The 18,029-nt window shown below is 33.8% G+C and overlaps 1 non-coding gene across 1 annotated transcript; it reads right to left on the bottom strand.

Moving 5' to 3' along the window:
* Window positions 1–1,661: 1,661 nt before the first annotated feature.
* On the bottom strand, window positions 1,662–1,768 carry LOC139850944 (small nucleolar RNA R71). The gene has a single exon (XR_011760317.1). It is a non-coding gene; the product is annotated as a small nucleolar RNA R71 (small nucleolar RNA).
* Between the last annotated feature and the right edge of the window lie 16,261 nt (window positions 1,769–18,029).

Below are 18,029 nucleotides of genomic sequence, written 5' to 3'. Positions count from 1 at the left end.
TAATTATTATTATTATAATTAGTTTTATTATAATTAGTTTTACTTTTTATTTATTATTTGCATATTTAGTTTATTAAGTTTAATTAAATTGTAAAATTATTAGTTTTATAAATTAAATAATATAAAAATAATATTTTTATAAAAATTGTACTTTTTACAACTTTTTGTATATATTTTTATTTTTTGTCCCTTTTTAATCGTTTTAGCGTAATATTTGTATTTTTAGCACATATTTAGTTTTAAACTTAGTTTTTGCCATAGTTATTTTTACTTCTAGATTTTTAGGCTTTGCCGTAAAATTCCTTATTGCTTTTTCTTTAGACTAAGATTTAGGTGCTTTAGAATTTTGCGACGCCTTTTTAAGTTTTAGTTTCTTTTTAAGTTATTTCCATTTGGGATTTAGTTTTACTTGTAAGCTTTAATATTTTTAGACGCCTTTTACCTATGTATCAATTATCATTCCAATTAGTAATCTCAATTTGCGATTATAATTTTAAGTTAGTTGTAGTAATAAGGTTAGGTTAGTCAAGTATTTTTAAGTTTTATAAGTTTCTTTTATTTTTCCGTCACCTTTTATTTTTCAACCATTTTTCTTTTTCGACCTTTTTTCGACCTTTTTTCGACGAACTCTTTTTCTTTCTTATTTCTCGCTATTCTAGTTTTAGGACATAGATTTTTATTCTACTTCTTATCTAAATTTCTTAAAATTATGAAAATTTATTTTAAGTGGTTAAATTGATAGACATCAAAATTTTCTGGTTCGTAGTAATAGTTGGATTTGTACGTGGACCGGGTTATTGGAGCCAAACAGTCCTCAATTATATTGAGACCAAACGAATCCTGCCCCTCTGCTGCATCTTTTGGCTATTCGAAACGTGGGCAAAATCAGAAAAGTCTATTGATTGGATAACTTATTATAATTTTTCTTTCCTTTTTAAAACTAATAGGATATTCAGTGAATGCACCGAGCAAGACGTTCACCACCTTTTGTACGTTCACCACCTGTAACTAGATCAAGACATTTAGCAAATATTACTGTCGTTGATTTTTCTTTAGAATCGTCATCCAGTCGACCAAGTACTTCAGTTCAAATTTCCGATAATCCATTTTTTGAACCCGACCTCACAATTGAGAATCCGGAGAATATTCAGGAACGATTCGTAGATCCTGAACCACTAAATTTTCCTCCGGAACCACCAATCATTCAAACAGAGATTGTTGAGGAACGAACCATTAAATCAGAATCCTCTAGTGATTCCGATTCAACAAGTTCAATTATGGAGAATCTTGAACCTTTAAGTATGGAAGACCGAATGAGAGCTAAACGTACTGGCCAAGGTCACGCAATTACTCATCCAGACATTAATGCGCCAGATTATGAAATCAAAGGACAAATTCTACACATGGTGACTAATCAATGCCAATTTAGTAGTGCGCCTAAGGAAGATCCAAATGAACATCTACGTACCTTTAATAGGATCTGCACACTATTTAAAATCCGAGAAGTGGAGGATGAACAGATATATCTCATGTTATTTCCCTGGACTTTAAAGGGAGAAGCCAAAGATTGGTTGGAATCGTTACCTGAAGGGGCGATTGATACATGGGATGTTTTAGTTGAAAAATTTCTTAAACAATTCTTTCCGGCATCTAAAGCCGTAAGACTTCAAGCAGAAATTGTTACGTTTACACAGAAGCCAAATGAAACTCTATATGAGGCATGGACAAGATTTGGAAAGTTATTAAGAGGATGTCCGCAACATGGTTTAGACACCTGTCAAATAGTACAAATATTCTACCAAGGATGCGACATCACTACAAGGAAAGACATAGATATAGCAGCTGGTGGTTCTATTATGAAGAAAACCGAAGCTGATGCTTACAAAATTATTGATAACACTGCTTCCCACTCACATGAGTGGCACCAAGAAAAAGATATCGTTAGATCATCTAAAGCAGCTAGAGCCGATTCTAGCCATGACTTAGATTCCATTTCCGCAAAGATAGATGCTGTGGAGAGACGAATGGAAAAGATGACTAAAGATATTCACTCAATACGAATTAGTTGTGAGCAGTGTGGAGGACCACATTTGACAAAAGATTGTCTCAGTATTGAATTAACAATGGAACAAAGAGAGAATATTTCATACTTAAACCAAAGGCCTGGAAATAATTATCAGAATAATTATCAACCGCCAAGACCTATTTACAATCAAAACCAGAATTATAACCAAAATATTCCATACAACAACCAACAAGGTCCTAGCAATCAACAAGTATCCAATAATAATTATAATCAGCAAAGACCTAATTTTCAAAACAAACCACCACAACAAACCGATGATAAAAAGCCGAATTTAGAAGATATGATGACGAAGCTAGTTGAAACTCAAACGCAGTTTTTCACATCTCAGAAACAAACTAATGAACAAAATGCTCAAGCATTTAGAAATCAACAAGCTTCTATTCAAAATCTGGAACAAGAAGTAAGTAACCTAGCAAGGTTAATAGGTGAAAGAAAACCGGGAAGTCTACCTAGTGATACAAATGCTAACCCCCGGAATGAAACAGCTAAAGCTATTACCACAAGAAGTGGTACAACACTTAAACCACCCAAAATACCTGTAACTTCTGATGAAGCTATTCCTACTCCACAAGAACGACAACCTGATCAAGATAAGGAAAAAGAACCGGTAGTTGAAAAGGTTAATGATGATAACACAGCTAAGGATAAACCTTATGTTAAACCATACCAACCACCACTTCCTTACCCGAGTAAAATGAAGAAAGAGAAACTTGAAGCCGAGCAATCCAAATTCTTGGATATGTTTAAACAGATAAATGTAAATCTTCCTTTCATTGATGTGATTTCAGGAATGCCTAGATATGCTAAATTCTTGAAAGATCTAATCTCAAATAGAAAGAAAATGGAAGAACTCTCGGCTGTTACTATGAACGCTAATTATTCAGCAGTGCTGTTGAATAAGATACCAGAAAAATTATCTGATCCAGGAAGTTTCACAATTCCATGTTTTCTGGGTAGTCTTAGTTCAATAGAAGCATTAGCAGATTTAGGTGCTAGTATAAATCTAATGCCGTATTCACTATACGCTAAACTAGACCTTGGAGAATTGAAACCAACCAGAATAAGCATACAACTAGCCGATAGATCAATAAAATATCCTTGAGGGATAATGGAGAACATGCTAGTTAAAGTTGGTACTTTAGTATTTCCAGTAGATTTTGTTGTTTTGGACATGGAAGAAGATTCTCAAGTTCCTCTCATATTAGGAAGACCATTCTTAAACACGGCTAAAGCAATGATAGACGTGTTCGGTAAGAAACTAACCCTAAGTATAGAGGACGAGAGTGTTACCTTTTCAGTTGATAGAGCAATGCAACAACCACAATCTACAGATGATACATGTTATTATATTCAAACTATAGATGCACATGCAGAATTGTTAGAAGAATTTCAAGAATTACAAGGAACAGGAGAATGTTCTTTAGGAGAAGGTAATGAACCAATTGATGAAACTGAAATGTTAGCTACACTTATAGCTAATGGATATGAACCAAAAACAGAAGAAATTCAAATGCTAAAAGAAGAAGACAGATATCGATACAAATCATCGATAGAAGAACCTCTGAAATTATAGTTAAAGCCACTTCCAAACCATTTGGAATACGCTTATTTACATGGTGAATCTGAATTACCTGTAATAATATCGTCTTCTCTTACTGAAAATGAGAAATCACAACTCATTTCTGTGTTGAAAGCTCATAAACCAGCCATTGCATGGAAGATTCATGATATTAAAGGAATAAGTCCTTCGTATTGCACACATAAAATCCTTATGGAAGAAGGTCATAAAACGTATGTGCAACGCCAACGAAGACTAAATCCTAATATGCAAGATGTAGTTAAAAAAGAAATTATTAAACTGCTAGATGTAGGTTTGATATATCCAATTTCTGATAGTCCATGGGTAAGCCCAGTTCAATGCGTGGCTAAGAAGGGTGGCATGACTGTCATTACAAATGAAAAAAATGAGCTTATTCCTACTAGAACTGTAACAGGATGGTGTGTGTGTGTATTGATTATAGAAAATTAAATGACGCCACCAGAAAATATCACTTTCCCTTACCTTTCATAGATCAAATGTTGGAAAGATTAGCCGGAAATAGTTACTATTGTTTTCTAGATGGATTTTCCGGATATTTTCAAATTCCAATAGCACCCGAGGACCAAGAGAAAACCACATTCACGTGCCCTTATGCTACTTTTGCTTACAAACGCATGCCATTTGGACTTTGCAACGCCCCTGCAACCTTTCAAAGGTGTATGATGGCGATATTTCACGACATGATAGAAGAATGCATGGAAGTTTTCATGGATGACTTTTCAGTCTTCGGTGATACATTTGAATCATGTCTAGTTAATCTGGAACGAATGCTTATTAGATGCGAACAATCAAATCTAGTTCTTAATTGGAAGAAATGCCATTTCATGGTTAAAGAAGGCATCGTTTTTGGACATAAAATTTCAAAAGAAGGAATTGAAGTGGATAGAGCTAAAGTAGATGTAATTGCTAAACTTCCACATCCCACCAATGTTAGAGGAGTTAGGAGTTTTCTAGGGCATGCCGGTTTTTACCGACGTTTCATAAAAGATTTTTCTAAAATTGCCACTCCTATGAATAAACTCCTAGAAAAAGATGCTCCATTCATCTTTTCAGATGAGTGTATCAAATTTTTTAATATTCTTAAAGAGAAACTCACTAATGCGCCGATCATGATAACACTAAATTGGAATCTACCATTTGAACTAATGTGCGATGCAAGTGATTTTGCAATGGGAGCCGTTTTAGGACAAAGGATTGAAAAACAATTTCAACCTATATATTATGCTAGTAAGACGTTACAAGGAGCACAAACGAACTATACAACTACTGAAAAAGAACTCCTTGCTATTGTCTTTGCTTTTGACAAATTTCGATCATATCTCGTTCTAGCAAAAACGGTGGTCTATACCGACCATTCTGCTCTTAGATACCTATTTTCGAAACAAGATGCTAAACCAAGATTAATCCGTTGGATCTTACTCTTACAAGAGTTTGATATTGAAATCCGAGATAAAAGAGGAGCAGAAAATCTCGCCGCTGATCATCTTTCTCGTCTTGAAAATCCCGAATTAGAGGTTCTAAATGAATCAGCCATACAAGACAACTTTCCTGATGAATATCTATTGAAGATAGATTATAAAGAAATTCCAGGGTTTGCAGACTATGCAAACTATTTAGTATGTGGATTCCTTAAAAAAGGATTATCGTACCAAAGACGAAAGAAATTCTTCAGTGATATAAAACACTATTTTTGGGAAGATCCACATTTGTTTAAAAGTTGTCCCGATGGAATAATACGCCGATGTGTATTCGGAGATGAAGCCAGTAAAATATTAAATCATTGTCACACAGGACCAACAGGAGGGCATTATGGGCCTCAACTAACAGCAAGAAAAGTTTATGATGCTGGATTCTATTGGCCTACAATTTACAAAGACGCACACCTTCTTTGCAAATCCTGTGATGCTTGTCAAAGGGCCGGAAAAATAAGTCAACGTGATGAAATGCCACAAAATGTCATTCAAGTATGTGAAGTATTTGACATTTGGGGTATTGACTTTATGGGTCCATTTCCAAAATCTCATAACAATCTCTATATTCTCGTAGCCATTGATTATGTATCTAAATGGGCGGAAGCACAAGCTCTCCCAACTAACGATGCACGAGTTGTAGTCAACTTTTTAAAACGTCTTTTTGCAAGGTTTGGAACACCAAAAGCTTTAATAAGTGATCGGGGTACTCATTTCTGTAATAATCAACTTGAGAAAGTTCTTAAAAGATATGGAGTAACTCATAAAATCTCCACCGCATATCATCCACAAACAAGTGGACAAGTTGAAAATACCAACCGAGCTTTAAAACGTATTCTAGAGAAAACCGTAGGATCAAATCCGAAGGAATGGTCCATTAAATTGGAGGATGCACTCTGGGCTTTTAGAACAGCCTACAAAACTCCAATTGGAACCACACCTTTTAGAATTGTTTATGGAAAAGCATGTCATCTTCCAGTAGAAATTGAACACAAAGCATTTTGGGCTTTTAAGACATGTAATCTTGATTTACATGAAGCTGGACGTCTACGGTTAAGTCAACTAAACGAATTAGAAGAATTAAGACATGAAGCATATGATAATTCGTTAATCTATAAGGAAAGAACGAAGAAATGGCATGATAAAAGAATCAGAAGTTCAAAAGAATTTAAAGAAGGAGACAGAGTTCTTCTTTTCAATTCACGATTCAAGCTATTTCCTGGAAAATTGAAATCAAGATGGTCTGGACCATTCATAGTTAAAAGAGTTTTCCCATACGGAACGATAGAATTAATAAATTCAAATGGGATTGAATTTAAAGTTAATGGTCACAGAGTTAAACACTACATAGATAGTCCGATGGAAGTCGACAACGAAGTTAATCACAATTTCGACACCACGACTAACTAAGTGTGGGGAGAATCAAGTCTTTAAAGGATAATATGTATTTCTGTTAGAGTTAGATTGTCTGTTTTCGTGTAGTTCTCGAAAATGGAACCCGAATGGTCTTTCCCTAGCAGACCCTAAAGAACTAGTCTTCTCCCCCCATTCTGAATTTTTATTTTTTTAGGAAATGAAGGCTGCCTGTGAACTAAACCATGGTCTAATGCTACACGCTTTGATCACTAAACGTAATAATGACACACTACCGAGTGAAATAGTATCAGTAATCAGAGAAAGAATGGACGGAGTTAGAAAAGAATCCAGATGCGAAGATAATAAGTTACAATTTGGTAAAGGGAAATCAAAATCCGCAGCGAAAAGAAGAGCACGACACCTAGAAAGATGTCACAAATGCGAAAAATGGTCACATGGAGGTAAATGTTCAAATAATCAAACCTATTCAAACACCGAATTTGTTACTTTATGCAGAGACGGACCGTTCATATGTTTAGAAGAAAAGACACTGAATGCTCGAGGTTACGCCTATGTAGCCATGGAAAACCAATTAAACCGACTATCTTATGAATAGGATAGATCGTATAACTAAGAAATCTATTTCACAGGTATGTTTGTACAGTTTTTATTTTATTTTTTTTTATTTTTAACCTTTTGATAATAAACGCTAATTTGTTCGCTATAAAGTATTAAATTGGTATTGAATAAAATTAGGTTTGGCGACCGAAATTATTGATATCATTCAAAAATTTATTACATCACTGCGAAATTTAACGTTTATTCTTAAGGTATAAATATCTTTAAACAATCAACCCAAAATATTTCAAAAATTCGTCATGAGTTAAATTAGGTCTTGGAACCGAAATTACTTTACCGAAAAGAGGGGCGTATATTTTTGATAATATTTGATTGATTAAAGTGGGATAAAAAGCCAAAAAGATTTTTAATTTTATTTTTACCATGTTTTTAAAATTAATATTTAAATCTTAAATTAATATTGTAAACTTTGTAAAAACAATATTTTTAAAATTGTAAATATTTAAAAAATTAATATAAGTTTGGTGTGAATTTTTAATTTTTAAAATATGAATTTTTAATTTTATGCATTTCAAATTTTAAGTTTGGTGTGAATTTTTAATATTAATTTTGAATTTTATATTTAAATTGTGTGAATTTAAAAACAAAAATTTACTTTATCTCATTAAGTTAAAAATATGATTTTTAAAATTCGTCGTAAGTTGAAGACTAGGTCTTTGAACCGAAATTGCTTTACCCGAGGGAGGGACGAGAACTTTTATTATCATTATTTTAAATCTTATCGAATTAAAGTATGCCAAAAACATTAAAAAAACCCAAAAATCTTAGCTTTTAAAACAATCGCTACAAAAAGACAAATTTTAAAATTTTGTCGAAGGACGGACTAGGACATCGATCCGAAACGACCTCGTCCTAAATAACAAGGGAAACAAAATTTTAAAATTAATTACTTAATTGTTTTAATTAGTATAAGTTATAAAAAAAAAATTACCAAACTCCGCGACTCGCGGAGTTTGAAGGCTTAAACCCCGCGACTCGCGGAGGGATCGAATTACAAAAAAAAAATATAAGAGCTGGAACAGCTCTGTTCACTCCCCACACCAAATACTGCGAAGAACACAGCGAAAAAACCCGAAAATACACGAAAAAAAACCCCCAAAATCACAATTTTTAACCGATAATCATCAAATCTTTTACTAAAATCATGTTGAGAAGGATGCTATCAAGGAATTACTCAAGAAAAACGACTGAAAGGGGTGAATCTTCATCCTAAGCTCGCAATGCTCCTGCTGAGAATGCGGAACAACAGGAGGTGGATAACTACTACAAGCAAGATATACCTCATCCAGTCATGACATTTTCTGATATGCACTTGGAAGATTTGCATCCGAACCTGAGATTTGACAGACTTTGGATAGATTATCCAAAGTATCAAAGGGGGTTGCATACTCTTCATTCTAAAGTTGTTGAGGTACCTAGGGTCATAGAATGGGGACCATTAGAAGCTGTAGAATTGGCCGGGCCAATTAGGGAATTACTTGCACAGAGGTATGGTAATTCTACTTTTGATGACTGGGTACGTTTATTCACCATGCGTAGACCTGTATATAAAGTATGGTGTGAAGAATTGTTGTGTAGTATAGAATTAAATGATCGGGTAGCTAGTTTAACCGATCGATCTTTTATTAGATTTTTGTTAGGAGGTTCGATGCGCCACATGTCTTTACTAGACATGGCTCAGGCTTTACGTATATATACGCCTGAGGAGTTAGCATCTGCCGATTGTAGAGGGTTGATACTAAATGGTAGAAAAATAGATGAAAATTTTGATACACACGGTGTATGGAGTCAAATGACAAGCCATCACCGATTCAAAGGGGGAAATTACTCTTATTTGGATATAGATAGAGCTGAATTAAGAGTAATTCATAGGTTTTTTGCAAATTCGATTACACAAAGAGGTAAGAACAAGGAAAAGGTAAATGAACAGGATTTGTTTTACCATATGTGTATTCGAGACCCACAAAGCGCTGTAAGTATACCTTATTGTGTGGGTTATTATTTATCAGCTATGGTTAGGGGGATGAGACCGCATAGCATAATAGGAGGTGGTATTTTTATTACTTAGATTGCTGAATATCTCGGTGTGGATATAAGTCGGGGGGATTATTAGTCGAAGAACTAGAACCCCGCAATACAATAGGTTTAAATGTATACCATGGTGCGAAAGTTTTGAAGAGGCGAAATAACGCCGCAGTACAATACCATGGTAGACATCCACAGGTTGAGAGAAACCAACAGCAAGGTAATGTAGGAGGGGGAAATGAAATGCAAGAAATGCAAAGGTTTATAGCTTCACAGGAGTACGAAAATGCTAGACAGAGAGCATTTGAAGATTGGCAAGTTCATCAAAACCAAATCATAACTCGTTGCCAACATATAGGTAGAAACTATATTCCTACGCCAAAACCCATATTCCCTCCCTGGTCTATAGAGATGCAACCACCATATCCTACGTATAACCCTGCCGAAGCATTTTATAGCACCTATGGTTATGCTTGGAACCCCTATTGGTACCAGTACCATCCCTAGTCTACTTAGTTTTATTTATTTTGTAATTTGTAATATTGATACGTTTAATACTTATGTTAATATTGTAATAGTTTTTATAATTTTCTAACTTTTATTCTTAGATTTTAATAATTTTTGAATGTGGGGTAATATACCAAACTTCAAAAATATGTATATATGTTTGCAATTTATCTTATGTACACAACAGGGCAAAACAACGCATTTTCAAAGACTGGCATTAAGTTCAGCAAAAGCAACTAATTTTGACGACAAGATGCAAAATATATGTGAAATAACATCAAGACGGAATGAACAAATGATGTGCACCATTTATCATTCAGCAAACAAACGCCAATATATTTGGAAACTTTGGTAAAATTTAATCATTTTCACACAAATCACCCTCAATAATTTAAATTGTTACTGATTTCTTGCAAATGAGGGCATTGCAAGATCTTAAGTGTGGGAAGGGGTTAAATTCTTTCGGATTTTAAATTTTTTACTTTATACACTTGGTTACCATTAGAAATACTAGTAAAGTAGTAGTTGTATTAGAATCTAGCGCTCTCTGATAATAAAGAACAGCCCTAGTCTTATATGCTGACTACCCAATTCTAGTAAAATTTTTCAAAATTTTCAATTAAATGAACTCAAAATCATGTTTATACATATTTATGAACGATAAAACTAGGTTTAAACACCGAAATTATTGTAACCTCGGAAAGGACATAAATTGAGAAACAAACCAAAATGTTAAATTCATTCAAAATGGAATAGAGGACGATAAAAAGGAAAATAAAAGCCAAGTGTGGGAAAATTTACCAAGTTATCTTAAACATATGTCACATATATCTGTAACAAATAACTGAAAATACTTTTGCTTTGGACTAAACTAAACTGTTTTACCCGATGAAAGAAAAGAAAAGATGGATCTACACGATGAATCAATTCCATCATTAAAAGGAAGTAAAGTCTTCCGAAAAAGACACGCGCTTCTTGATTTAAGTCAAGAAGTTGTCGTCCAGACCAGCTGTAGGTTGACGAAAAATCTAGAAAAGTCATCACTAAAATCAGCAGGAAATCCACGGACCTCAGCATTAAACAGGGTCGCCAAGTGGTCAGATTTATCCTAACCATGAGAAGGATTTATCTCGTACAATGGGGGGCACCATGTAAATTAGCTGGATAAGACTAATGAATCAGATCCCCAGAAAGGATAATCTCCTTAAAAGATCAAAAATCAGCTTTTAAGCCTGATATTACTCAATCCTTGAGATTGACCTTAAAGATTGAGAATTACAAACTCATGGAATTCAATGATATCTAAACTCGAGCTTGAACGAGAAAATATTTTGATCAAATTATAAACCGATTTGTTTTCTGAAAACCCATTTTCAATGCGTTCATTACCTTTGAACGTAAAATCCTAGGAATTCACCTGGAATTCATTAGGTCACCTGAACTAAATCGGGTGTCAACCGTAAGAACGGTGGTTGCATAGTGGTCAAAGACAGGACCTTGTGCCAGACCGAAAAATTATAAGGGTGAGATTTACTATTGCTCCTACCAAGGATAGTAATTGCGTCCGACACGTTATAGACCATAATTAAAAGCATGTCAGGGGACATTGCCTTAACAGTTGCTTGTTCAACGCTTTCCTTTACAACCGGACGGTAGTTTACCGAAAGGTAATATACGGGACAAGTAAACTGGACGTGTTGCTTTCCAAATACAAGGTTAGCATGTGGGTGACACAAAACCATAAGTTTTGAGCTAAAATTTTCAAATCTGAAACCCACCAAACCCACAAAAATATTTTGCAAACACCAGTAAAGGGTTATTCCGGAAAACTTATCTAGGGTAAAAACTAGATTTAATTTTCAAAAGATCAAATGTTTTCATAAAGATCCAATTTCCTTAATGGATCTAAATTTTTATAGTCATGTGGGACTGTAAACCATATCGTTATTACCATTGTTTATACCGCCGTATAGAAATCACTGATGTACAAAGTGTGAAGAATAAAGAAGTGATTCTAGTATTTCAAGACGATATTGCTTGAGGACAAGCAACGCTCAAGTGTGGGAATATTTGATAATGCTAAAAACGAACATATATTTCATAGCATTATTCCTCAAGAAAGACAAGCTTTTAGTTGCAATTGTTCTATTTACAAGTGATATTCGTTTAAATAATAAAAGGTGAAGACAAAAGACAGATTCGACGAATTGAAGACGCAAACGACCAAAAAACTCAAAAGTACAAAAGACAATCAAAGAGGTTCCAATTATTGATAAGAAACGTCTCGAAATTACAAGAGTACAAGATTCAAAATGCAAAGTACAAGATATTAAATTGTACGCAAGGACGTTCGAAAATCTGGAACCGGGACCAGAGTCAACTCTCAACGCTCGACACAACGGACTAAAAATTACAAGTCAACTATGCATATAAATATAATATAATATTTAAATAATTCTTATAATTATTTATATATTATATAAATAAATAAAAACCGTCGGCAAGAAAGACTCCAAAATGGAGTGAGCTGTATTTACAAACTCCGCGACTCGCGGAGTTTGAAGGCAAAAAATGCCGCGAGTATCGGAGCACCCCTGAACTCAATTCCCTATAAAGCCAACCGAATTCTGATCATTTTCATCATCTTTTTTCTTCTTCTCTCATAAAACGTATTATATATTTATATTTTAATTTTAATTTTAATTTTAATTTTAATCATAATAATAAGGGTATGTTAGCGAATGTTGTAAGGGTGTAAGTCGAAATTCTGTCCGTGTAACGCTACGCTATTTTTAATCATTGTAAGTTATGTTCAACCTTTTTAATTTAATGTCTCGTAGCTAAGTTATTATTATGCTTATTTAATCCGAAGTAATCATGATGTTGGGCTAATTACTAAAATTGGGTAATTGGGCTTTGTACCATAATTGGGGTTTGGACAAAAGAACGACACTTGTGGAAATTAGACTATGGGCTATTGATGGGCTTTATATTAACTAAACAATACCTTGTTAATTTAATATACAAACTTATAATTGGACGTATTTATATATAACCACATACGCTTGGCTGGGTACGGTGGGCGGGATATCTATAAATACCAATAATTATTCATTTTACCGGATACGGAACTGGATTAATAGTTAATAGACTTGTTGAAACAGGGGTGAATTACATTCAAGGGTAATTGGTGTAATTGTTAACAAAGTAGTAAAACCTTGGTTTACACGCAGTCGATAACCTGGTGTATTCATTAAACAAAGTATTAAAACCTTGTTACAATTCGAATCCCCAATTAGTTAGAATATTTGACTTCGGGAATAAAAATAATTTGACGAAGGCTTTCGCTCTTTATATTTATGACTGATGGACTATCATGAAGATATGAAGATCTTCGAATATGTATTTTCACAGAACATGAAGATATGATGTCATATGTATTTTTACTACAAAATACAGTATTGTGAGTTTCATTTGCTCCCTTTTATATATATTTTTGGGACTGAGAATACATGCGCTGTTTTTATAAATGTTTTACGAAATAGGCACAAGTACTAAAACTAATTCTACGTGGGTTTAAACCAGAAATATACCCTTAGCTTGGTAACATTAAACTACTTGTCTATGTACGGTAGGCGCGAATCCTAAAGATAGATCTATTGGGCCTGACAAACCCCATCCTGACTATGGGATGCTTTAGTACTTCGAGGTTTATATAACACACCTGATTCGGTGTACTTTCAGAGGGTAAAACATGAACGTTAAGGCTTGTTACCGGGTGCCTACAACTTATAGAATACTTTTATACACTTGCGAGTGTACATATATTTATAAACGGAAATCTTGTGGTCTATTAATATATTGAAATGATTGTTATGATAAACCTATGAACTCACCAACCTTTTGTATTTTTACGAACATGAAGTTTTGCTTATCATTTCTTATCGGAAATTACCTGTCTATCATCTTAAGTCTAAACGCGTCTTATTGCATTGATTGCATAGATAGTGTATAGACCAAATTTCATATCTTAGCATATCTATTACTGTCAACTTTACCTGACAGCTTTTGAAAATTTCTCCGTAATTTGCGGGATCCCTTGTACTATATATTGGTATTCTATGTAATTAGAATATTATCCGATACCCAAAAATCATTTCATACCAAAAATCCTTTATCTAATCGTGTAAGATGAATCCCGTATCTAGTTCAAATTCCTTAAACTCCGACAGCTATTCCGATATGGATATTCACCTGAATTCCGAAGACAGTGTAACCGGAATGGATCAACCAATTAGCCATCATCTATTCTGGATGAATTGGGGATGGGTTCGTAGTCTACTTAATTATTGGAGACAAGAAGAAGGTGATCCATTCCATCCACCACATTGCCCTCTTGGCGAAGAACCTGAAGCACTTACCGGCGAACCTGTTCGTAATACCATTTTCTCTCTCATCTCCAAAATAATTTGACGAAGGCTTTCGCTCTTTATATTTATGACTGATGGACTATCATGAAGATATGAAGATCTCCATACGGATTTGTCCATAATAGTCCATCAGTCATAAATATAAAGAGCGAAAGCCTTCGTCAAATTATTTTTATTCCCGAAGTCAAATATTCTAACTAATTGGGGATTCGAATTGTAACAAGGTTTTAATACTTTGTTTAATGAATACACCAGGTTATCGACTGCGTGTAAACCAAGGTTTTACTACTTTGTTAACAATTACACCAATTACCCTTGAATGTAATTCACCCCTGTTTCAACAAGTCTATTAACTATTAATCCAGTTCCGTATCCGGTAAAATGAATAATTATTGGTATTTATAGATATCCCGCCCACCGTACCCAGCCAAGCGTATGTGGTTATATATAAATACGTCCAATTATAAGTTTGTATATTAAATTAACAAGGTATTGTTTAGTTAATATAAAGCCCATCAATAGCCCATAGTCTAATTTCCACAAGTGTCGTTCTTTTGTCCAAACCCCAATTATGGTACAAAGCCCAATTACCCAATTTTAGTAATTAGCCCAACATCATGATTACTTCGGATTAAATAAGCATAATAATAACTTAGCTACGAGACATTAAATTAAAAAGGTTGAACATAACTTACAATGATTAAAAATAGGGTAGCGTTACACGGACAGAATTTCGACTTACACCCTTACAACATTCGCTAACATACCCTTATTATTAGGATTTAAAATTAAAATTAAAATTAAAATTATAATATATATATATATATATATATATATATATATATATATATATATATATATATATATATATATATATTACGTATATATTGAGAGAAGAAGGAAAAAAAGATGATAAAAATGATCAGAATTCGGGTTGCTTTATAGGGAGTTTCAAAACTTGGGGCTCCACGACTCGTGGCCCTTTTGGCCTTCAAACTCCGCGAGTCGCGGAGATTGAAATTACAGCTCAGTCCCTTTTGGAGTCTTTCTTGTCGACGGTTTTAAATATTAATATAATATATAAATAATTATAAGAATTATTTAAATATTATATTATATTTATGTGCATAGTTGCCTTGTAATTTTTAGTCCGTTGCGTCGAGCGTTGAGAGTTGACTCTGGTCCCGGTTCCGGATTTTCGAACGTCCTTGCGTACAATTTAATATCTTGTACTTTGCGTTTTGAATCTTGTACTCTTGTAATTTCGAGACGTTTCTTATCAATAATTGGAACCTCTTTGATTGTCTTTTGTACTTTTGAGCTTTTTGGTCGTTTGCGTCTTCAATTCGTCGAATCTGTCTTTTGTCTTCACCTTTTATTATTTAAACGAATATTACTTGTAAATAGAAAAATTGCAACTAAAAGCTTATCTTTCTTGAGGAATAATGCTATGAAATATATGTTCGTTCTTAGCATTATCAAATATTCCCACACTTGAGCGTTGCTTGTCCTCAAGCAATATCGTCTTGAAATACTAGAATCACTTCTTTATTCTTCACACTTTGTACATCAGTGATTTCTATACGGCGGTATAAACAATGGTAGTAACGATATGGTTTACAGTCTCACATGACTATAAAAATTTAGATCCATTAAGGAAATTGGATCTTTATGAAAACATTTGATCTTTTGAAAATTAAATCTAGTTTTTACCCTAGATAAGTTTTCCGGAGTAACCCTTTACCGGTGTTTGCAAAATATTTTTGTGGTTTTGGTGGGTTTCAGATTTGAAAATTTTAGCTCAAAACTTATGGTTTTGTGTCACCCACTTGCTAACCTTGTATTTGGAAAGCAACACGTCCAGTTTACTTGTCCCGTATATTACCTTTCGGTAAACTACCGTCCGGTTGTAAAGGAAAGCGTTGAACAAGCAACTGTTAAGGCAATGTCTAATGACATGCATTTGATTATGGTCTATAACGTGTCGGACGCAATTACTATCCTTGGTAGGAGCAATAGTAAAGCTTACCCTTATGATTTTTCGGTCTGGCACAAGGTCCCGTCTTTGACCACTATGCAACCACCGTTCTTACGGTTGACACCCGATTTAGTTCAGGTGACCTAATGAATTCCAGGTGAATTCCTAGGATTTTACGTTCAATGGTAATGAACGCATTGAAAATAGGGTTTTCAGAAAACAAATCGGTTTTATTTTTGATCAAAATATTTTCTCGTTCAAGCTCGAGTTTAGATATCATTGAATTCCATGAGTTTGTAATTCTCAATCTTTAAGGTCAATCTCAAGGATTGAGTAATATCAGGCTTAAAAGCTGATTTTTGATCTTTAAGGAGATTATCCTTTCTGGGGATCTGATTCATTAGTCTTATCAACCTAATTTACATGGTGCCCCCCCCCCCCATTGTACGAGATAAGTCCTTCTCATGGTTAGGATAAATCTGACCACTTGGCGACCCTGTTTAATGCTGAGGTCCGTGGATTTCCTGCTGATTTTAGTGATGACTTTTCTAGATTTTTCGTCAACCTACAGCTGGTCTGGACGACAACTTCATGACCTAAATCAAGAAGCGCGTTTCTTTTTCGGAAGACTTTACTTCCTTTTAATGATGGAATTGATTCATCGTGTAGATCCATCTTTCTTACAGTAAATCAGGTAAAACTTTTTAGTTTAGTCCAAAGCAAAAGTATTTTCAGTTATTTGTTACAGATATATGTGACATATGTTTAAGATAACTTGGTAAATTTTTCCACACTTGGCTTTTATTTTCCTTTTTATCGTCCTCTATTCCATTTTAAATGAATTTTAACATTTTGGTTTGTTTCTCAATTTATGTCCTTTCCGAGGTAACAATAATTTCGGTGTTAAAACCTAGTTTTATCGTTCATAAATATGTATAAACATGATTTTGAGTTCATTTAATTGAAAATTTTGTAAAATTTTACTAGAATTGGGTAGTCAGTATATAAGACTAGGGCAGTTCTTTATTATTAGAGAGCACTAGATTCTAATACAACTACTGCTTTACTAGCATTTTTAATGGTAACCAAGTGTTTAAGATAGAAATTATAAAATCCGAAAGAATTTAACCCCTTCTCACACTTAAGATCTTGCAATGCCCTCATTTGCAAGAAATCAGTAACAATTTAAATTATTGAGGGTGATTTGTGTGAAAATGATTAAATTTTTACCAAAGTTTCCAAATATATTGGCGTTTGTTTGTTGAATGATAAATGGTGCACATCATTTGTTCATTCCGTCTTGTTGTTATTTCACATATATTTTGCATCTTGTCATCAAAATTAGTTGCTTTTGTTGAACTTAATGCCAGTCTTTGAAAATGCGTTGTTTTACCCTGTTGTGTACATAAGATAAACTGCAAACATATATACATATTTTTGAAGTTTGGTATATTACCCCACATTCAAAAATTATTAAAATCTAAGAATAAAAGTTAGAAAATTATAAAAACTATTACAATATTAACATAAGTATTAAACGTATCAACATTACAAATTACAAAATAAATAAAACTAAGTAGACTAGGGATGATATTGATACCAATAGGGGTTCCAGGCATAACCATAGGTGCTATAGAATGCTTCGGCAGGGTTATACGTAGGATACGGTGGTTGCATCTCTATAGACCAGGGAGGGAATATGGGTTTTGGTGTAGGAATATAGTTTCTACCTATATGTTGGCAATGAGCTATGATTTGGTTTTGATGAACTTGCCAATCTTCAAATGCTCTCTGTCTAGCATTTTCGTATTCCTGTGAAGCTATAAACCTTTGCATTTCTTGCATCTCATTTCCCCCTCCTACATTACTGATAAGGCTAAAAAGGAACATATATTTCATAGCAATATCCCTCCTAAATAATAGGTTTTCTTATGTAATT

Source organism: Rutidosis leptorrhynchoides, chromosome 5 (assembly GCF_046630445.1).
Source record: "Rutidosis leptorrhynchoides isolate AG116_Rl617_1_P2 chromosome 5, CSIRO_AGI_Rlap_v1, whole genome shotgun sequence".
Taxonomy (NCBI): Eukaryota; Viridiplantae; Streptophyta; class Magnoliopsida; order Asterales; family Asteraceae; genus Rutidosis; species Rutidosis leptorrhynchoides.
Note: the sequence above shows the minus strand (reverse complement) of the source record. Positions and strands in the feature narration are given on the sequence as shown.